Here is a 24,371-nt window from a genome sequence, read left to right on the forward strand (position 1 = left end):
GGGGGCCGAGGGCGGGGTGGGCCGCGCCGCGCCGGGCCGGGCCGCCAGCGCCGCCCGCCCTCCCTTCGCGCCTCCGAACCCCGTCCTGGGCACCCGTGGTCCTAACGCAAGGTGTGGGGCTGACGGCAGCGAAGACCATCATGGGAAAAAGCGGATGAGCGTTATTGAGATACATCCCAGTCAAACGGAATCGCATTTGCTTAGCGAGTTACAATATGCGTGGGGAACAGCAGCTCGTTTACTATAAAGCAAGCCACAGAAGCGCATATACTGGTTTTAAAAAGTGCATACTGCACGCCACAAGATACACACAAAATTTAACATATCTAAACATTCATTTTTCCTTCATCAATAATAAATCGCTGTTTTACCTTCTCCACTAAAATCCAAAATCCGCAATACAAACATAGGGAAGAGGAGCGGTAGGAGTTGGGGTTTGGTGGCTGTGACTGCGGAGACCCGAAGCCTCTGTCGTGCCGGTCCCTCCTGGGCCTCCCACACCCAGCCGTGCAGCACCAGGGCTCGGGGCTCAGCTGGCACTGGCCACCCTTGGGCTGCTCTCCGGGTTTGAACCTGGTCACCCCCACCCCTGCTACCAAAAAAACCCCACCACTCACTCAAACCCAGGGCAGCTGCCAACACCCGCAGCCGGTGGGAGGGCTGGTGGCCACGGCAGTGAGCTCTGAGGGGAGCGCAGGCCACCCAGGGCTTCACCCCTGGAAGCAGCAGATGTACCCTCAACTCTCTTCATCCCCCCTCCCAAAAATCAATAAGTCACAGAGCCATGCCTCTGGAAAAGCAGCACCAAGGGGTGAAATTGGTCAAAGAAAGGTGACAGCACAAAAAAGAACACCAAATCGGGGCTGCCTGAGGTGCAAAACCAGTCCGGGGAATCCATGCAGAAAAGAAGCAGCCGCCCAGGGTTCCTCACCCTCTCCTGCCCTAGGAGTTGGACAAGGTCTTCACTGGTTCTCTCCAGACTAGGGGTAACAAAACGCACTTAGGTTTGCTCTTCTAGCCATTGTGTGCAACCCCTTCTCTGCGGGGTGGTTCCCCGGCGGGCACGCACGCCGCGTGGCAATCAGCCGCAAGCGGGGCCGGCAGCAGGACTCCCCCTCAGCCCGTGGCGCAAGGGGCCATCGGGGCCTTTCCCACGACAGCCTGCAAGAGTTACCGAGCTACCTGCTGCCAGGACTCCCAGCTACTTTACAAAAGTGAGCATTTGCATCCTTTCTATACAGAAATGCGAGGAGAAGTCTTTTACTTTCCCAGGTCCAGTGCCTCAGAGCTGGAGGCAAGAGCAGAACCCCAGGGAGAGTTGCTGCCAGTGAGTCCACCTCCAGAAGACGAGCACTAAACCTGCTGTGGTTCTTCTGTCAGGCAGAATCCACCAAACCAGGCAGGATGAAGTAAAAGGGGTCTGCCAAAGTTTACAATTGTGCTAGAAAAATTATCTCCACACAGTGGTTTCATTTAACCTGTAAATAGGAATTTAGTGTAATGAGCGATCATTATTATAATAACCTGCATTTTTGCTGCTTCAGCAATGGCTCTACAAAGTCAATTTTGCTGTCCCTAAGAAGAAGAACGCAGGAATGCAAAGCCTGTTTATTCAGTCTTCAGATGCAAGGCTAGACTTGACCCATGGGTCAGTTCTGGGAACAAGTGACTGGTTTCAGAAGTCAGTGTTTCTAGGAGGTATTAGATAATACAGCATGTAAATTTAGGGCTACACTGACAGTTCTCAGAATAATTTTTCTTTTTTCATTTGCTGTTTCAAACAAGTAAGTATATAATTTTAATATGTAAACAGAATGAAGATAGTTAACCAGCTGTAAGAGTCATCAATTCTCCTGCATAGCATTACTTTGATTATATAATTTGTACAGAAAAAAATATTTTCAATTAATATGACTAATGAACACACTTTGTCTGCATTCTGTGCCCAGATCAATTTTTTCTTCTGTCATAAATCTGTGCTAAAATTATCTTCAGGAACTACCGAGAATATAAATACTTACCTTAGTTGTATGTGCAATTTCCTTTTGTGAGTCTTTTACGATATTTTAACTGAAAAGGAATTCTTTTCATCTAACTTTGTCCAAGTTCTGTTAAAAGAATTTGCCAGAAAATAAATAAATAAATCCTCACCAAGAAAACAACAATTCTCTCAACCTAAATTGGCCCTGTCAAAATATGTGATGCTATTATTTAGGATGTCTTTCTCTACAGGCTTTTTTAGTGAACGTGAGCTCCAAAAGCTTTCTGAGATGATTATGGCTTGCAAGGAAACCGTGAACAAGAACCTGGACCCTTGTGGAAATAATAACATAAAAGAAAAGGAAACATCAAGACACAAAGAGTAATGCTGTTCACTGCAAGTAGAGACGTGGGCTCAAATTTCCTGGTCTTCTGTTTCACGACCCAACAATTCTGCACCAGAGTGGGAAGCACTAGAAAGGTAAAATTCCAGCACCCAGAGAAATGCCCCGAGCATCCGTATGCTTTTTGGATTCAGAGGAGCACTGGTGATTGGGCACACCAGTAAATTTTTGTTTATACTTACCTAGATATTTATAAAGGCGGTGTGTGGTGAAGAGGAGCCCAGTGTAAACACTTTGGGATTTATTTATAACAACAATTCACATAGCAATTCAATTAAATAAATAATAAATTATTCTCCTCTTCAGAGAATAATCTGGGAATAAAATAGAGATCTCAAGAAGAAAAGATGAAACATTACACTCTACAAAAAATTAAATGTGGAATGTTATAGAATTCAGCCCAGGACTCTTCAAAAAAATTAAAGACATTTTCTTTAACTCAGGCTCTGCTTCTCTGAACCATTAAAGACAGGTACCATCAAGTGTTTGCCTGCTAAGAAAATTGAAGGAGAGAAGGCAGTAAAAACTGTTCTTACAGCATGTCCTATTTTAAGTCCATAAAATAAAATTCTCAAAACTTGAAAAACACCAGAGTGAAGGAGTCAAGGTGAGAGTATCATCAGATTATATATCATCTCTGTCACAATAAAAGGAATATAATCTTGAACATTAAAAAAATATATATATTTTATTTTCTTTTTTCTAAGAAAGGACACTTTTACTAAGATTAATTCTGAATTACATATAAACAAATGGTTGTTACAATATTTTTTTTTTTCAGTGACATGAGATTTTTGCAACAATATCATCGAGGAAAAGAATGCCCTGTCTGTTCAGAGCTTTTTTATTATTATAGTGATAATCAATAATAGTCAGTTCTTGCTGGTAACATGCTTATATGGTCTTTCTACTGTCTTAGTATCTAATACTATACATTTAAGAGGAGAAAAAAAGAATATCAACCCACTAATTCAGATTAAAATATAGTTACTTAGCTGTTGAATGAAGCTAATGGATTACCCCAACAAACATTCAGAAATGTTGAAATTAACCAAAAATATTTATAAATAACTGCAGAGCAGCCCCTGCATCCTTCACATCCCTAAATTACAAACTTCAGTAACCAAAATTAGTTTCCTTTTCAGGAATGGAATAAACACATCTTAGTTTTCCAGCCTTCTAAAGTTCAAGACGGCCCACTTTTATCCATACTTGTCCTCAAAGTACGGTTATGCAAGATTATTTCACAGCAACAATAAGGGATGGATTTGTCTAGCTCTATTAATAAGACCACAAACTTTCTGAAAGGTTACTTCTAGGTAGCTTTTCCATTTATTGAATTTTCTCACCATCCTAACATTTTGTTGGACAATTTTGTTAATTTTTTTTTTTCTTTTCCTTACCAGTTCATAAGCACAGTACATGACATAAGCTGTTTACTACATGAAGGAAAGGAGTGTGTATGTATCATAGAACCATAGAATGGTTTGGGTTGGAAGGGACCTTAAAGATCATCCGGTTCCAGCCCCCCTGCCACGGGCAGGGACACCTTCCACCAGACCAGGCTGCTCAAAGCCCCATCCAACCTGGCCTTGAGCCCTGCCAGGGAGGGGGCAGCCACAGCTGCTCTGGGCAACTTGTGCCAGGGCCTCACCACCCTCACAGGGAAGGATTTCTTCCTTATAGATAATCTAAATCTACCCTCTGTCAGTTTAAACCATTACCCCTCATCCTATCCCTACACTCCCTGATAAAGAGTTCCTCCCCATCCTTCCTGTAGCCCCCTTTAAGTACTTGAAGCCCACTATAAGGTCTCCCTGGAGCCTTCTCTTCCCCAGACTGAACCCCAACTCTCTCAGCCTGTTCTCATAGGGGAGGTGCTCCAGACTCCTGATCATCTTTGCGGCCTCCTCTGGACCCAAACGAGCAGGTATGTGTCCTTCTGATGCTGGGGACCCAATAGCTGGACACAGCACTGCAGGTGGGGTCTCAAAAGAACACAGTAGAAAGGGAGAATCCCCTCCCTCGACCTGCTGGGCACACTTCCCTTGTTGTAGCCCAGGACACAGTTGGCTTTCTGGGCTGTGAGTGCACATTGCTGGCTCACAGTCAGTTCTCCATCCACTAACACACCCAAGTCCTTCTCCGCAGGGCTGCTCTCAATCCACTCATTGCCCAGCCTGTATTTGTCCTTGGGATTGCCTTGACCCATGTGCAGGACCTTGCACTTGGCCTTGCTGCACTTCATGTGGTTTGCACAGTCCCACCTCTCCAGCCTGCCCAGGTCCCTCTGGATGCCATCCCTTCCCTCCAGCGTGTCGACCGCACTGCACAGCTTGGTGTCATCACCAAACCTGCTGAGAGTGCACTCGATCCCATTGTTCATGTCGCCAGCAAAGACCTTAAACGGCACTGGCCCCAATACCTTATACATATAAAAATAATAGAACATACAGTAGGTATAATTCTGATTTTAGCTATCTGTCAAAACAGCTGAACTCTGGAAGAGAAAAATAAATTAAGATCTTGACTATTTTTGTTGCTGTACTTCAGTGTGTCTACATACGGTACAAAAGTCAGTGTTGCGTGTGCAAAAATTTGCAAGTTCAATATAATTTTTTAACTTACACTTCTCATACAACATACTGTAATAATGCATTCCCCCATTAATCTCTATATCCAATTTACTGTTAGCACGGCCACTTCACTGAATACAGATACAGGACTTCAAAGCATTTGATTCCTTCAGCTAGAAATCATCTCTTGGCAATGTAACACTTCATCTTACGTGCTTTTGATTTCAGGCTGCTTTTACAGTCATGATTTGCCTTGGTTGTCTGTTTCTATCCAAATCTGTCATAACGGTAAAAACCTAATTTTAAACTGGCATATATAGTTTAAACCATAATAATCTTAACTGTATTACGTTCAAATTGTGGTTTATAAGTTTAATGGAAGAAAACATCTAGAGAATAGTCATCTCAATGTCAACTCTCCAACACAGAAGTACTGCAGAAATACAGCTTATTGTACAGCTGGAACACGTGCAGAAGTCAAACAGCTGTGGAGCAACTCTACCTGATTAAAAACAATGTTTAAGGGAGAGTAATAAAACAAACACCTTGTGGTTTGTACCACCAACATACTCTTTGCTTTTTGCTGCCCAGAACATATATTTACTGCAAAGTCACTGTTAACTGCAAAAATAAGTGGTTTTGTAGAACTGAAAGAATAAAGACAGAGTCCTTGATCCTTGCTGTGACCAGGCAATGTTCAGTGCAACCCAGGGGGTGAGAAGAACACAGTTGCTTTTGCACACCACCGCTCCCGAATTGCCTGGGTCCGTGCCACTTGGAGGGAACTGGATGGCTCCCAGTAATAAATACACTAGTGCTAAAAAGAAACACTACTCGAGGGCACAGTCTAAACTAAAAGGTGTTCATTGAGTTCTGTGAAGTTTAAAGGTAGTCATCACCCAGCTTAACTGTGCTTTAATACAATATTCTTAAACATTTTATTTGGTAGGGTTCAATAGGATTTGTTCTTTTAACTGTGGATTCACCCAGTTTCAGAGAGAATCTGCCCTTATACCGTTCTTTGTACAATTAAATTCACACTATACTTTGTTTTTTATATTTGCTTATTTTCATGCTTTTGTTTTGTGCTAACTATCCTTGTTTTAGGAATGGTAACAAGTTGTTAATGATGTTAGTGCTGCTCCAAATTTGGTCAGGATTGCTGTCGTGGCAGAAAGCATCTCTCACCCTTCTCTGCAATATACCAAGATTTGGCAGTCTAGAAGCATATAATGCAGAACAGTCTGATCTGCCACATATTAGTAATATTTCTAGATCATGAGTCTGGAAATTTCAGCTGAATTTCGTAACTTTAACATGGATGATATCACTAACAGGCATAATGCGTGCTGAGATTTGCATAGTGAGAATAGTGGAAGACAGATTCACTCACAGAAAGAGAGAGAAAGACGAGAAGAGGTAAGTACTATAGTAAGAGATATTACCTGGGAATTAATGAAATTTTAGTTAAAAAATGACAGATCTATTTTGAGTTTTTCACTAGCTTACCAAAATGACAGTGTACTAGTAAATACCAATCTAAAGTAAAAATACTTCTGATTACTACTAATAAAAACAGAGAAAAGTATCTTAAATTTGGATTAGATCATGAAATCGGTTTCCTACAAATCTCTGGGCACGTTCAGCAGCCTGGGAGACACCTGCAAGGAAGAAATTGCATTTTTTTCTATAACTGGTCTCTAGCCTCTAGATTTTATGTGAGGCATGAGTTTGAAGTTACAATATAGGAAGCTTAAATAATAAAATATTTGTCATTTAGTCCAGATTTTTTAATGGTATGCAGTTAAATGTCCATGCAAGTATAGTAGACTCTTGCTAGCTTTCAAAGAACTTTTCATGTTTCTTTTCTACAGCACAAAAATGTTTGTGATGTAATATTTTTATGAGAGATTCAGTTACTTTATTTTGTATCATATATTGAATACAGTACAAAAATGTATTGAGAGATCTGGATAACTGAACTGAAAAAGGTGTTCTCAGAAAAAAACCCACAAGCCTCATTTCGGGCCCAGCCTAATGCACAATAAGCTGGTTATCCTCTAGCCTGATAAGATATTTTGACAGAAGAACAAGAGTTACCTAATAATACATACGTAAAATGAAAACTATACTTTTTATACACTACATATAATTTACAAAATGACTGTAAAATGAAAACCAGACAAAACTTTGAAGGACGTCATGCAACAATTCTTGAAGTGTTTTAAATTATTTTAATTTTATTTTACTGTATATCTTCAGGTTATAGAGTATTTTATAATCTGAAAGGTTCAGGTAAAACTAACTGATGCTATTCATCTACATTTCTAGAGGCTGCGAAAAAGAGTTACTCATGGGCAACAGTTAGGACACCAAAGCACATCATATCTATGCACATAAAAGATGATAACAAGGATATACTCTACACTTTCAAGATGAGATTGCATAGGAAATTGTATAAAATTTTAAAAATTTACAACAGCAATCATCTAGAAGTTTTGCCACATGAGGGTACATTGTTAGAATGATCAGATGGGTGTATACCTCAATCCAATTCAGAAATATTGTGGTAACACTGCACCCCTAGAGAAGGTGGGATGACAGTTTTTGCTCTACATTAGGATTACAGTGACCTCTGTACATACAGCGGAGATTTATTTTGTAGAATGCTTCAGTTTACATGTGAATACTAATGGCAAACTCCTGGTATTGTATTGCTGTGGTTATGATAAGTATCGAATTATTACTTCCTAATAATTCAGCTAATATATTACAAAAATCTAAATAAAAAGCAATTTAAACTTTGGATCATATATATAGTATTTTTCTTTAATTTTGTGGTAGTGTTCTTATTTATAAGAAAAAGTCATAATACAACTACGCCTCATTTAAGTGTTCAGGAGAGGACCTCTTAACTGCTCTGTAATTTTGTAATTCCATACTTGGAAAAGTTTAGCAGCTCATCAAAGCTTCACTCAACACCAATGTTTTCCCCATAATTTACTTAAAAAGTTGTTCCTAACTTTCTATTCCAAACTGTGCAGTACTCTGATCTGTAAACATGGTATTTACCATGTTGTGTGATGGATACACTCAACCCCCAACTTAAGGAACAACTGGTGTACGCACACTGCTGGTGGTGCCAGCATAAACCAAGAGCCCACAGCAATTGCAGAGATCCTAACAGTCATCCCCATCTCTACAGATCAGGAACAGTCACAGCTGCCTCGCAAGCACTGCCATCTGGCAACAACTGTGAGGGTGCCAACAGAGCTGAATACAAACCTATGTCTAGCAGTCACCATCCTACTGTATTCCATGCCTTGTTTTCTCAAAATGAGAGTTATGTTCACATCAATAATAGGAAGAGATCACTGTCCTGCCCTGCTAGCGGCTGGGGTGGAGGATGCACACAGCAGCACAGAATGGGGCACACCAGAAGTGCTTGCTGAGCAGCTGACAGCCTGAGAACACCTCTGCGGAGGAGTTCTGGGAAGGCAATGAAATCCTATTACCAAACACTGAAAAATTGCTTATCGAGTGGTAAAGTTGGCTATCACTTTGTTAAGGAGTAAAACATGATCACAGAAATCTTGTTGCCTCATAACACTAATATTTTTGTGGGTACAAGCAAAGTAGACTTAACAGTGAATGCTTGGATACAGATTTGGCTAATATGGATTTCAGAACCCAAATTAATTCTGCACAGGGATTTTCAGGCAGAGTTTAACTATGGGCTGCCACTATGTAATCCCCTCTCCCCCAGAGAAACACGAGATCATGGCCTACTGCAAATAACTATTCTTCTGCCAAATCTATTCACATCTTTACATTTACGCCAGTATTTTATATCCCAGTCTCTCTTTTAAACTAAAACTTTGGCTTACAAAGTATTTTTATTCCTCTCAATAGCTTAACTTAGATCATTACATCTTTACTACAACGTAACAGAAAGGTTAGTGCATTTACAGCCAGCACAATGAGATCCCTGAAGTGGAGAAGACTACTGCTGATAAGCTGTGGGAAGGCACTGCAATAACATCAGTGACCTGCTAGGAGAGGAAGGAAAAACACACGGCCACTCTCATGTCAGGTGCAAAACCTTTAATAGTTTAATTTGTTACGTAAGTGAAGCAGATGAATTGATTGTATCTCTGTGACACTGAAATTTTGCCTGTCACAAGGAATTTTCATAGGGAAGAGTGATGTTTATTGGGAAAGATACTCACTCGCTTTGCTTTCTCGCTAAGGGAGATCTTACGACGTTTGACATGCCAGTTACAATTTACAGGACTCCTGACAACATCATCTAAGAAATTACACATTTGTGTTGGTCTTTTTTAGAAATCAGATTCTTAAAGTGTGACCCCTTGTTTCTAACCATAGGCTCTCTGACGAGAAGTGAATACAGTTGTCAGCTGGTGGGGCAGAAATTTTTAATGTCAGGAATCCAAGAATCGCTGAAAGCTCCGTAGCCTGTAGTCATGGCTGTCTGATATGAGTGGGTAGCTTAAGTAATTTGGGAAGAAAAGTTTATTTCCTGCCTGCACAGAGCCCTGACTGCCAACTTGTATATAATATATATTTATTATTTTTTCATTTCAAGGTGAGCGATAATATTTCCTTGTACATTATATGAACTTAAAGTGGAACACATTACTAAGGATTTGAGGTGCCTAGCTCTCTTAGACTGCTTGAAAAAAAATCAGACTGGTACCTGAAGATATACAAGATCCTTTTAAGATCATTATAGGTCATTGGATAGCAGAAAATACTCTTCTCTTACTTTCCTGAATATTTCGTCTATAAACCATTGTTGTAAAATAAACGTATGCACTGGTAATTAATATTTCTATAGTTCTTTTTTAAAATTTATGCTGTGATTGTTTATCACATTTCCCATAATAACATCTTTTGTGAATTCTGTTCATTTTTGTGAAGGTCTCGTGATCCAATCTCCAACCTATTTAAAAGAAAATGCTTTGTGTGCCATTTTGTACTCATGGTCGTTTGGAGTTCTATTTCAGCTTCATTAATATTGATGCAACTTGTCTCTCCACTCATTCTCAGAAGATTCTTTGAAATTAATCTTCAGCATTTGCTGTGATTTGTTTCTGTTTTGTGTTTCATGCCTGAGTCCAGCTCTTCTCTAGTTAATTTTGTTTTCTTTATTTTTATCCACTTGCTATGACTGTTCTACTACTTGTGCCGCTGTGGTGTGTCAGTCCTTTATGGGATCCCTGTTTCGTCTCTGCCTTTCACTGTGATTTTCCGTCATTATGGGCCTCTTGAATAAAAATGTAGCCCTTGTTTCTGACAAAGTCCATGTTTCTTTTCTTTTCTTTCTGTGTGATTTTCCATCATTACAGTTCTTAAATTTCTTGAATAATGATATATACTATGAACAAATGGATGGAGCAGTAATGGCTTCATCAGTGTTTTCTAAAATATATCTGCAGCTTTTAGAGCATACAGTGCTACAGCAGAGTTTGTGCCATGTTTGTAAAAGCATGATTTTAAAAGTGTATTTTGTAGCCTATTGATAACTATGCCAGTCTGCATTAATAATTCGCCTGCTTTCTAACATTATCTACTTCTCAGTATAGTGGTTCCAAAATGATATGGAAGTTGAGGAATAAGCATTAGCACTATGTATCTTTGAATAAAATGCTGAAAACATAATCACTTTGTGATGTTTACAGCAATACCACTATGTTATGGAAAAAACAAGATTCTTGTTGGGCCTTTTATACACAGGTTGTATTAATAGATTTCAGAATCCCTATTAAAATAAGTCTAGGTTCTAATTTGAAGCAGTGAATCCTAATAAACAAGTAATTCAGAATAAACGCTTTAAAAAAAAATTATCTGTCAAAAAGTGATAAATGAAAAGTTGTACTTTAGTACTGATTAGTTACATTTGAGTTATGTCAAATACATGATGGAAATCAAAACTGTGAAAACATTTAGAGTTACGATCTTAATGAATAATGTCAGTCCACTGATTTGAACAATGGAAATCTTTAATATGCCATAATGTAAACTGGGGTAAAAATAGGGATCAAAATATGATAAAATATTTCCTACCTTATTTGATAGTAGTGGCACAGTAACTTAGTCCACAAAGTCCTTTCGTGATTGTAAAGGGGGGAAACAAGTTAATTACAAAATACAAACCAAGTAAGTCAATGACATTAACATTACTTCCCCCCACATCCTCTGTTAAATTATACCCATTAGAGTTTCATTTTGGATGGCAGATGGAAAGCTCAAAGGTCTCAGAGATCTGGAGTGGCGTGCAGAAGTAAACCATTGCCTCCAAAAACATTTATCATGGTATTTACAATTGGCTACAGTCTTTTGGTTTTAATTAGTGAAAACCTGGTTCCTATGTGCCCTCTTCCATTTGAATTACAAGTCTCCACATGCCCTGAAGTTCTCGAGGGGCGTGAAGTGGGCCGGTTGGTGTCTCTGCCTCACAGCCCAGGGGCTGGAGACCCTGCCACCTTGTCACCGGGGTGGCTGGTGGCCCGGAGCTGGCGAGCCACCCGCCCGACTCCAGCCAGGCACTCTGCGTGGCAGCAAGGCCAGTGGGAGCAGCAACCCTGCAATACCTGAGCAAGAAGAGCAAAGCAGGTTTGGTAGCAGTAACCAGGATCAGGCAGAAGTCCAATAATTGCCAGAAAAGCCCACAGTGACAAAGCAGGTCTGTGGTTGAGCCAGGTAGCCAAGTAAAAATTGGTTGGAGATTCGATTGCAAGACCTTCACTAAAGGTCACAGAACAAGAGGCAGGCCTCACACAGACTCACACCTGTGTGTAAATATAGCTCTTGAGCACAGACAACAAGCCCGCAGTGAGACTCTCACTACGCACAGCACCCCGACCCCTGCACCGCTCCAGAGCTGCCCCCAGCACTGCAGCCAAGCCCTGGGCGGGCGGGAAGGGGCTGCAGCACCTTTACACTCCGCTCGGGCTCTGTCCATGCAGCTTTCAGGAATCCATGCTCCTCACCTTGGTGCCTTGATTTAGCCTGAAACACACAGCTGAGAATGTTTACATATCCCATTCAGTTTATCTTCCAAAGAATCAGCAACTGTTTAATAACATCTGTATTGATGATTTCTTCTTACTAACTTCCCTTACAATGAGAGCTTGGTGCCTCAATGACAGCTATTGTCTGCGCTGCTGGTTCAGAGAAAAGCCTTAAGAAGATCACTAATTTATGACATGTATCTGCCAAGTGATGATCCCATTCCAACCTTCTTCCCTCACAGTGTTTCGTAGGTTGGAATGCGTAGGTATGTGGCCAAGTTTGAATAGCTGTGTTATGGCAGTTCAGTAATGATGAAGTGTCATTATTTTCGGCTAACACTAAAGCATAACTGGTGCATGACCTGACAGACACATCTGAAACACTTACAGCCCCTGGAAAAGAAATCTACACAGTCACTTACAGGTCTGTGTCCAACCATTCTAACATGAAGATAGAGATTGTTTTGCAGCACAACGTGGGAGAAGACTTAATAGAATCAGTCACAGTTTCAGTGGTACCTCTGCTTCAATACCCAATTTATGTCAATTTGTACCCAATTTTCTTAAGTAGATGGTTGAGAACAATATTACTGTTTTTTATCTTCCAGGTAAGGGTATTTCTCTTTACATTTTAGCTGGGCTAAGTTATGAAGTCAGTTCTCAAATGCAAGTTTCAGTCCATCATTGAATAATAACTTAAATGATTGCCCCTCTTTTCTTAACCCTTAGATTGGAAACATACTTGCACAGTCTGAATCTGCAAGTTTCCATCCTAATCATACTTTGTTTCAGATAAGTACTAGCATAACTAGTACTTGACCACTATCCCTATCAATCTCAACACATATTTCAGCCAAAAAGTTATAAAAGGTTTCATATCTATCTAAGTTGTTTTCTCTAACTTGGCAGACTCAGGGATGAAACTTCATGATGGTCTTGATTTTGTTATGCAAAGTGCCAAGCAAAGCCATGTCTTATTTTCAAAGCAAAATGGTAATTAAAACACACAGAAGAAAAAAAGACACGCAATATAGAAAAAACCTGCAGTTAAAAATGAAGAAAATAAATGATTAAGAACTTTCCCTCAACAGCTACTATACTTTAGAACAAAAACATGAGCTCACACATTCATTGCTTTTTTCAGTGGATAAAACTGACTTCACAGGCGAATCTTAAAGTTAACCATTTTCACAGCAATTATCCATGATACTTTTTGTGTTGGCTAATGCTTTCTGCAGGATCCCAACAGAAGCACAAGCTACTTTTAAAGACATTCAACAATCAAGAAAGATTGAGGCATTGAAAGTCCACCTCAATGCAAATCTCAATGCACTTACCAACTCACAACTTTTTCTTGTGGAAAACCAGTGATGATATTCTGCCTATATCTTCTGCATATTTTTGAGCAGTTAGCACATGGCAACACAGGAGAAGTCCTACCAGCTTACTTCAGGTCTCACAGGTCAATATATGACTCACAGGCCACAATATATGACTCACAGGTCATATATTCAAGGAAATTATCAACAACAACATCTGCAAACTCATCTACCTACAAGGCAGAGTAAGAACTCTTGATTCAGGCAAAAGGTGATCTTGAGTTTCTCCTGTCATTTTTTCTGTCATTTCTGGAGGTTTTTTGTTCAGCACTTGATGTATCACTGAAATTAGATGAGACTGAAATACGATTTACCTCAGGATTCTTTTGAGCTTAAGACTCCCACTTCTCTGAAGAGTTGTACTGTCAAGCACAAAATGCCCAAGAACAGTATTGAGTCAGGGAAGAGATGATGGTCACTAGTACCAGTATTCATCTCACTGCTCCAATAACATGAGAGGCTAGATGACCTCCACAGCATTGAAGCTTAAGTTACGTCTGCTGTCAGATCATCAGCTGTGCTAGCCACAAAAATATCTTTAATAGCCAGATTTAGTAAATCACTTGGTTAAAAAAAAAAAAAAACAAACAAAACCAACACATTGTTTGCATAGCTCATACAGAAATCCCAGCCACCTCCCCAGTCTGTACCTGGAAGTACAGATAACAGAGCAGTCATGATGCAGCATCCACTTCTCAAAGCTAGGAGAGAAGTAAGGCAATTAAAAACTTGAACTGGCCTCTTATTTAGCCCTGTTACACTTAGCACTTGCTTGAATGCCTTCTGCCCAGTTGAGAAACATCAAGCTGTTTTAGAAATATCCAAGCAAGGGCTTTTGGGAAACAGCTAAAGCTCAAGGCCTCTTTGGTACCCTCAGGGTTTAGGAAAGAAAATCCAGACAGGGTCTCTACTGCTTCAGGAAACTGCAAGTTGAGTTAAAACCATTAGTTGCACAATTGCAGGTGAAGTTCTGTGGATGAGCTTAGTTTCTCAGTCATTTTTCAAAGATTCCTTCAGAAATTAGCAAAAAATCACCAGCAGTCTGTGAATCACAAACACTGTCTGGGATATAATACGTCTAAGAGGCTGCTGTGAGCAAATGTAATCATTACATTTACAATAAATGTTTTCTGGTTTGGGTTTTTTTCTTACTTCAGAGGTCAATTTCTTATCAATATTATCTAGTACACAAGATAGTATTATATGCTGGGATTGTTTATAAAATAGCTTCAAAAGTAGTTTTAATTTTAAAATTTTCTCTACTTAAGGTCAAATATGTATGCACTCAATATACAACCATCACAGAACTCAAAAATCCCTCGAAGTTGTGACTTTGGCTTGAAAATAGTAAGAACATGTAGCATTTTGAAGGAGGGAAAAAAGGTAAACCAACTACTTAATTTTTTATTTTTGCATCTCTAAGGAGAGCTCTTTAAAAATTTCAGCCTTCAATAGTTTTATAAATGTGCCTGGCTGCAGCTACAAGTGGGATGCTGAAGCTGCGGGATACTGAAGCCACTCCCGTAACATTTAAGCAAGGATGTACTTCAAACCAGATTTATAGTAACCCCCTGCTATTAGACACACTTTTTCTGAAAGTGTGAGTTCCCCTATTAGCTGCTCAGCAGGGGACTCCATTTACCCTGCAAGCTTCCTGAAGTGGTATGAGGCATGCAAAATGTTTAAATTTTGGAAGAACCACAAACAGCAATATCTCCAGAGTACAAAACATGACCTATTTTTTTAATTGCTCACAAAACAGGACACATCCAAAGTGACATGGATTCAAATAGCTTAACTTGAACTTGCTGAGAGAAAGCTCTGTAAATCGCACAGCATAAGAAGGATTTGGTTGTGAAGCCTCGTTGGTTAAGTCAACAATCCATCAGGTAAAAAAATGATGCTCCAGTATCTCAGAGACCAGCTTCCTTGGAAGGAAGAAATTATAACAACAACGAGGCCACCTCAGGCTTTGATTAGTCTTCCCATACCTGACAAAGAGCCCACTAGTAAAAAGCATTTTGTCAGTAACTTCACTACTGCAGTTTTATATTCCTGCAATACCTGGATACTGCAAGAGTTAAACATTTTCAAAATACTTGATATCCTGAGGCTTTAAGGTCTTTCTCCCTTTTTCAGTATATACCTTTCAGCATTATTGACTGGAGAAATACCAGCCTACTTAATTTTGAAACATGAAATTGCAATAGATAGTGCAATAGATTGTGCATCTACAGACTGGGAATTCACCCAGGGAAAGTACCCAGGAAAGGAAAAAAAAAAAAAAGTCCTGATTTAAAAAGCCCTGAATACTGTTTCTTGTGGATACTCACTAAAATGCATTTGTGCTTAAAGAAATTTGAGAGACTCTCTTTTGTTTAGCTGAGATTAAATATGGTAAAGTCTCAAAACCCTGAATCACAAAAATTTGTCACATTCCTACTTATAAAAATGTTCTCTTAAAATCCTTGTTATATTATCTCTGTGATGGGGTGAATGAATGCTAAAAAAGCAATTTTGTAATTGATACTGAAGTTAGATTACAGTCATTAGATAATAATTTGGTTAGGTATGAAGACATTTGATTATAGGGCTTTTATTTATTGTTTACTTCTTTTTTTCACAACATCTAGCTTCAACTCTACTGAAAAAGATTAAATGGAGACCATTTTCAACAACTGCGAAAGAATCCTTGAGATTTAGTAATACCAATCCAGGAATGCTTACAATTAAACGATTTGCAAATGTGGGCTAGATATAATTAGTATGGCTTGTTGAATGAGCTCTTTTCTTTGCATTTTTAACAGTCATGGCTATGTTGATCTGAAGACAGAATCACTTTTGTGTCAGTGTCCATTTTAGATAGTAGTGCACTGCTGAAAGCATATTCATATTGTAACCACTACCCATCACTAATAGAGAACTCCATTTAAAAGGATTTTCTACAACTGATAGATCAAATGTGAAACCGCTCACAAATGCAAATTATGAGTCTTTTCCATTGTACATATCTCTGTGGCTACATACTACTTTCAGGCACTATAAACAAACAAAAATGTATGTTGAAATCAATAAGAATTACAGATACACCTTGACTTCTGACAGTGTTACATCTGGTCAGTTGGAGCATTGCATTGGCATGTTAAAAGACAACTTGCATATTCACAATGTTAATGTAGTCACAGAAAATAGCTAATTAGTTTGCATTTTGCTTCAGACATAGAAAAATTGATTTTTAAAAAAATCAATGCTTTTGGCTTTTTTTTTTTCCTTTGATTTGTCCTACAATAGAAATTAAAGTTACAAGTTTTTCCTGGTTTGGAATTTAAAATGTATATGCAAATGATGTATAGACGTATGATGCCAGAGTTAGGTAGGTCTTTTCTGCTTTTCATTTGATAAAATAAATACTTGTATGCAAACATCAGATCTCATCCTAGAGCTAATATATACAGCTAATATATAATTACTATGAGATTAGATGTGATCCTAATCTAGTAGTAATTATGGTATAAATGAGGTGGGATTTTTAAATGAACCCTTCAGTGTAGGCCAGCTCAGTATCTCTTAATGTCAGCTCAAGTCCTTTCATTGGAAAGACTCCAAATCCGGTAGTATTTTGCTTCCTTAGACAGAGGAGAACCTCTTTTGGCAGAGCAAGGCTTCTTTTATCAGTAACATTTCAACATTTGAGAAGGTTGTGAAACTAGATAGGAATTTAACTGTTCTGAGGCCCTGTGACTGATTTCAGTGTGAGCATTGCTCTTCAAGATGCTTATACACAACTGTGTATTTCCTGCGTTCACTTAGCATTATTCATATATTACTGTATTAAGAAATTTGGCTAATATCCCCAAACCGTCCTCTGCTGGGAAGTCAATGTTAACCAAATCCAGGGTTCTGCAGACTCATAGGCAATGTGGACATTTGAAGAACAAAGCAACAGTAATCAGAACTCCCTACACTGCTGAAGGAGCATCCTTTCCAGCCACAAAGTTAGAGGAAAAGTTTTGGCGCAAGTAGAGACAACAGTCTAATATATTCCTAAAGAATAGTTTAATTGGCTTTGTATAACTATTTCCCTCCTGCTCAGATATTGGTATGCCCCCATTCCTATTCTCCTAACCATGTGGAACACATACTCTTCTGCCACATGTTAGATATCATACGTTATATTATTTAAATACCACAGCACTGTGTGTTATTAATCAAAATCTAAATATTTTGGAGCTGTTTGTTAAACAATTTTCTAGCATCAAAACCTTACAAAATCACAATCTGAGACACTCAGCTGCCTTGAAGCTCTCTTCAGAGAACACTTCAAAGAGGAATCCTTTTGTAGAGGTCACTTAAATATATTCAACCCTATAAGTGCAATGAAACATTTTTTTGTTTTAAAAGTTAGAAAGAAAAAATGTTATGTAATTGTTTTAAATTGTCGGACTATTTAAAAAGTCATGTTAAAATAGTTAAGTTCCGTGATGAGACTTGTCTTATAACTTTTGACATGCATAAGCTATAAAGCATGCCTATTATTAATTTCAGAAATAGTTTTGGATAGCTACACTGAATTAAACTGTCACAGTTGATGTAATTATTAAGCAAGATTATAGACCGTGCTCAGAAGTTCAAATAGTGCCCATTTCAAAAATCCCCTCAGTAGTTATGAGTCCTAGAGCAATGTACAATGCCTGGTCACACCGGAGCAGAGTATAAAAGCTCTTTTTGTTTAAAGCTTGTCTTCTCAATCATAGTTACAGCAGAGTGGTGTGAATGCAAGAGATGTTAGTTGTTAATAAATTTAATAAGTCCCATTAACATTTTTTACATGCACATACAACCAATATGGAGCATAAAAAAGGAGCATGTAATACTTGTCACTTGCTTTCAAAACTGCGGATTTGTTGCCTATATGAAATTATCTCCGACTGAGTAACCTCACTGCAGCAAATAAAATCCAGTGGTCAGTTGTGTGGATGAACATTCTTAACATTACCAATCAAATTGCAGGCATCTGTAGTACCACTTTCACCTTTTTATATCAAGCGATGTGTGATCAAGGAGTGTTAGATCAACGCCAACATACCTCTGTTGCTAAACCAGAAAAGGATATTCCAGCAGACAGTCTAATGCAGGACCTGCTGCATTCTTAAAAGTGGAATTAGCATTCTTAAAAGTGAAAATACATCCATGTGTGTTTGGTTTTAAATACACTGAAATGTGGGGAAAATCAATTTATTTACATAAATGTTTTCAGCTACACATTAGAAAAAAAATCTGAACTACACAGGAAAAAATTGCTATCTATTCTGAATTTTAAATAGAGCAATAGGATTTGTGATGCTGTTTTCAACACTGCTGTTTTCAGGTTCACTGAAATGTTTGATACCTTCACAAATTAAACAGAAGATTTGAAGTTATGGCAGTAGTCTCACTGAAGCCTTATGACCAGATAACCACTTCATTTACAATGTCATTTACACTTGTGCAAATCTGGAATGTCCTCTCTGAAGTGAATTTAAACTACTCTTTTGAATGCGGATTTACAGAAAAGAGGATGGAAATTAAAATACATTTTTAGCAACACTTTTTATTTTGAAAGATTTCAAAATTCTTTGTAGCTAGTACAAGGAAAACATGGGCTCACATGCACGCATATGGATGTACATTCTTGCACACCTCCCCTAGAAAAGTAGCATGCCAGTATTGGCTGGCTCACTGCTAGTCATTTTGATCCAGGTAATCAACACAGAAATAACATGTAGTTAAATTTTCTTCTCCTCTGAGAAATTTTAGATAACAACATTGAAATAATTTATGGAACCTTTTCTTATTCCATGTTAACTGCTTAAAAAAAAAAAATCAAACCATTTACACTAAAACATGGTTCTAGCTGATTATAAAATTATAAAAAGCTGATTATAAAATAAGCCTTGCAAAAATAAATAATTTTGTCCCTGTTTCCAGAAAAAAATATGGTATTAGCAGACAAACTATTAAGTATTAAATCTGGACATGTTTGCCACTGTTAGGTGTATGGAGGGCCTGGAAAAGTGATTCTTTCTTAGTCATGCAAATTACATGAATCCAAAATAACAATTGCCAGTGTTTCTGGGGCAAAATCAATGTTTAAAGTGGATTCCTTTTCTTTCACTTTTTCCAATTGTTCTTGTAGTAACTTTTGTTCAATAGTGATAAACCACTCTCATCTACGGCATTTACTTTAACAGTTTGGCAAAATATGTACCATAGAATAGGGAAAAAAATACTGGTCTCCTAAAGGATTTGTACCTCCTTTATTCCTCTTCTTTTTTTTTTTTTTTTTGTTTTATTGTTGTTGTTCTTATATGTACATCTCTAAGATCTATCTCTTGGTATTTGGTAAACTATCTCTATGTTAAAGGAGAATCTTTACAGTTCAGTCTGATCTACTTTTTCAAGTGTGGGACACATTCTGCTGACAGGTATCAAGCGCCTTGTCTCCTCGTAAATGACCAGTTCTGAATTCCATCCTAACTGATATTTGCTCTTTGGGGATGGAAAAAAAAAAAAACAAAACAAACCCACAACATGTTTTATAAAGCTCAAATTGCCCTTATCAAACAAAAGATCTGCTAGATTTGTGAGTGACTTGTGACAGCAGGAGACATCAGCACTGGCCTCCCCAGTAGAAGACACTGCAGTTAATGGAAGCTATTACGGAAGAATTCTGGCAAGAATATTTTTTTTTTCCAAACAACTGAAAAAAAAAATTAAAAGAAAAATATGTTATGTTGTTATGGTAACAACTATTTGAAAAATACTTTAAGAAAGGGCAATTGAATATCAAATTACCAAGCTACTAGTTTGACTATCTGTTTTTCTTTTTAAGCAGTTTATTTAGAGAGATCCCCTCCCTCTTCCTTATGCAGCCACAAGTGTGAGTGTGCATGCTCAGGTAAGACACGATCTGCAAATAGTTTGTGTTTGTAGAATTTCAGTCTTGGAGCTGCAAAACTCCAGATATGGCAGATTTTTATTCATCACTAGAACACCCAGTGTTATACGGGCTGAGTCCCTCCCTCACATGGCAACAAAACCACATTTTGCACCGTTCCAGTCTGCACTTTTGGCACAAAGAGGTGCTCCTGTACTCCTGTTGCTTCACAGGATACGGTTAGTCTCTTTGCGGGTACCACGGCTACTCCCTGGAAAAGTGCAGTATTGTGCCTCTGCAGTCTGGGAATCGGCACCTTCCCAACTGTTGGGGAAACAGGGTTCCAAAACAGCCCCAGGAGTTAAAGCAGAATGCAGCAACATACCATTCCAAAGCCTGCAATTGTATTTTGCACTTTACAATTTTTCAGAAAATTTTCCCTGAACGAACACAAGTTTCTACATGCACTGACTTCAACATCTTACTTTGAATAGGAGCATGTAGTCCTCACTCAGATAAAGCTTCTGTTGAAGTTAGTGCATAACGACTTGGGTAATGGCTGAAAGGTCTGGCTACTTGATTTTACAAACTGATGTATGTACAGGAGTACTATGAAAGAGCTGGAGGACATTGCCAGCTGTTCCTCTTAGACCTGTGGCTTTCAGCCGGCGTATCTACAAAGAAACATACAAACAGCACGTATTTTCATGGTACTTCTCTCAGGCTGAACAAATCTAGGAGCTTTGCTAAATTTCCTCCAAACTGCATAATGGAGGATCAACTTACACTGTCGAAGACCTGCATAGGAATTGTGAACGGCCTGTTTCTTAATATGGAGATGACATTTCAGAAATGCGAAACTTGCATTTTGTTTCACTGTTTTCAAGCCCTCTGGGGTGTTTAACGGCCTGCATTTAAAGAGTGTCCCATTTTAATGAGAGCAACTAACATGGCTTATCTATCAGGATTAAGAACGGGGTGGGAGGGTGGGGCAGGTGGGGCGATATGGTTGTTGGCTTCTAGTTGTTTTGCTGTAACTGGGAATTTTGAAGTCACGTTGTTTTCCAAATAGACAAATGTTTGCTAGTGCCAACACTGAAAATAAGCCATGTTTGTGTACAATAAAAGCCACAAGAAATATTAGACAGCAAAAGTCCACAACAGCTTATTTTGCATCACTTGGCAAAAGAGGAAATGAGCTATCTGTTCTCTTCAACCATCCAAATTCAGCAGCAGTGCACTATATAGGTCCTACTGACACTCATATGTATATATGGGACTGCATTTGGAAAGCGAATGCAAATGGTGGTATTTTCTAACCCACCCAAAAATCCCTTGAACATTTCAGACATTCCAGTCAAAGTGACTCTTTAATGCGGGACCTACTTACCACATTTGTTTTACATTAGAAAATGCTGTATAGGTTGTTTACATTTGGAAAAGTCAGTGGAGAGAGATTTCTGTAAGTGTTCTGAAAGGAAGATTGCACCGTTACTGTAACAAGGACAATTATGGACAGACACAGGTAATAGCTGTTTAGAAAATGTTAGGAGCATTATTGTGGATAATAGACATTCTTTTCTTAGCACTGCCCTTGCCCAAGTTTCATTTTCCATTGGTGTCGTGTGCCTAGATTGCTTAAGACAGCTGTAGTCTTCTCATTTACATTAAGGTAACAAAAAGTTGACTGCTGGGTTGTCCCAGATGGAGTTCATCTGTACAAAGGTCTGAAACTGTGAGGGAGTACCTAAAATGTCAGACATGTCCAGTATCTAGTGCTGCTGCAAATTATCACCTCTTCCAGGTCAGAAAGGCCAAAATAATTTCCAGCTCTATTTTTCTTAAAGCCATTTTCATTTAATCTGTCCTTTACAAATGGTAAATTTAATGAGAACTTCAGGAATAATTCAAACTAAAATTAAAAAAAAAAAAACCTTGATATATACGTATTCAATTCAAATGTATTTTAGTAAGCAACAACCTGGCCACTATTGAAAGAGTTCTCAAGTACTATTGAAATAATAGGTATGTTCTCAAAGGAAACCTGCTTTCTTTTGAAGTGACTGTATGCATTATTTCAGCTTCTTCTGATAATAGCGCATTTAATACCAAGGCCAAGATGCAATCAATCTTTTTTGTTGGAAGAAGGTGTTATATTGTACCCGTATGCTTATATTCACCTAGCAGTTTCTATCTGCTAAGCAGCCTGAAGTTCAGCAGGGCTGCTGCATGCTTGGTCTCCGCTATATTCCTCTTGCCTGCTCTGTGGGGCTGGGGGGGAGCAAAGGAGGTGAGAGTGGGACCCGGGAAAAGGAAGAGGTCTGTCTCTAAAGGGACACTGAATTAGAGTGAATAGTTGACATCCTCTGTAATTATACACACATTGAACTCTTTACAGTTGACTTAAGTTACTTCGAACTGCATTGGTGTGGCCCTCTATATTGATTAAAAGCAGCATCTATTTACCTTAACAATAAATGTGGAGATTAGTAAAAGTTCACTTGATCACAATAAGAAGACTGATAATTAAAGGGCAATGCAACCCAGATGGAATGTAAGTGCCTGAAGCAGCATGTTAGGAAGCATAGGCTGCTTTTGTACAAGAGGTTATACATGTGTAGGTTAAGGCTTGCAGAAAGCCCTTCAAGTAAACAGTTTTGTAGAGGAAGGCCAGAACCTGTCCTGAGAAGTTTGGCCCAGCAATCCTCCTGGGCAAAGTGACAAATATAAAGCTCTGAGAAAGGAAAAAGACTTTAAAGCACAATGTGACTAAATGGACAATCTCTACATCAGCTTTGAAAGAGGCTTCCACATCTTTTACTCTTCTTTCACGCCTCCTCTATGAGAAAGAACAAGTTTAAGCTAAGCAGTACACACTGTGGATACTATGGGCTAAGCTTTTGATGGCATAGGGTCTAAAAGAAAGGGAAGAACTGGGTTTAGTAGGTGGCAGACTCAATAGAAACACTCCTCCTCTTGTTATGGGATCTCCTAGAGGCAAGGGGGAGGACAGCTCTTATTCCTATTGCATCTATCATTTGGTTTACATGATAGACATTGCACTTTACAAATCCCTTTCTATCAAGACAGCAAGCAGCTAATAACTGTAGAAGTAAGTGAATAGTCTCAATCCCATATGGACAGCTTGGAAAATCAGATTCTGCAGTGGCTGTATCAGCACGTTGTAACACAAGGGTCATCTCTCTTCATAGGACTTCACACCCATCCCTTGCTTCTTTTCTTTGTACTGATATTTATGCGTGTGTGCTTACCTCCTCGCAGAAAATGACGTGATAAAATGGTGACTTTTGAATTGCAGGGATTTCCAGAGATCAGAATGTAGAAAATAGTGGACCAGATTTTTACTGAAACACAAATGACGACTGGGATCTTAAATTAATAACATTCTCCCTCATGCTATATCTCAAAATAGATTTCCAGCTGAACTAAGACTTAAAAATGTTTTGGTTTTTTTTCCTAACAAACACTGTCACCAGCTTTGCTGGTCCCATCAAAGTCCCCTTTTAAAGAATGGCTTAGTTAGTTCACATGTGCAGGCTTTTTTCTCAGTAGTTTTAATTCAGAACATGTCAGAACCATTCAGCACCAAGCCAAAGATTCATTCAGTCACTCTGTAGCTTTAGAGAAGACAGTAACTTTCCAGTGCTAAGTAGCAAGGTGAATTAGATTAGAAAAAAGGTAAAGAGAATGCAAGAAACAGAGGCAGTCCGTTGAATGAATGGCAAAGCATGGTCCCATTCCTTCTGACCTGAACCTCTGTTTTGCTAACAAACCGTTGACAAGCTCAAAGCCACCAGCAGCTCCCAGCCCCCCATTTTGGGGCTGCCAGGAGCTGGGAGGAGTTTCCCAGGCATGAGAGGTTCCCTGTGTCTTCTGAAAGGAGCCAAATATAGATAGACCCAAGGCCTACAGGGCGGCTGCTCTGGATTTTATAGCATCTGATATTTTGTAATTTCTTCGTTATAAAATAGATAGAATAATTATTCATGGTGAAGAGGACTGCGCATACCCCTTTCCTCCAACACCTGGCATGTCTCAGCCTGTGCTCTGCTCCATAGCTG

Source organism: Tyto alba, unplaced genomic scaffold (genome assembly GCF_018691265.1).
Source record: "Tyto alba isolate M040663 unplaced genomic scaffold, T.alba_DEE_v4.0 Super-Scaffold_7, whole genome shotgun sequence".
In the NCBI taxonomy this organism is placed as follows: domain Eukaryota; kingdom Metazoa; phylum Chordata; class Aves; order Strigiformes; family Tytonidae; genus Tyto; species Tyto alba.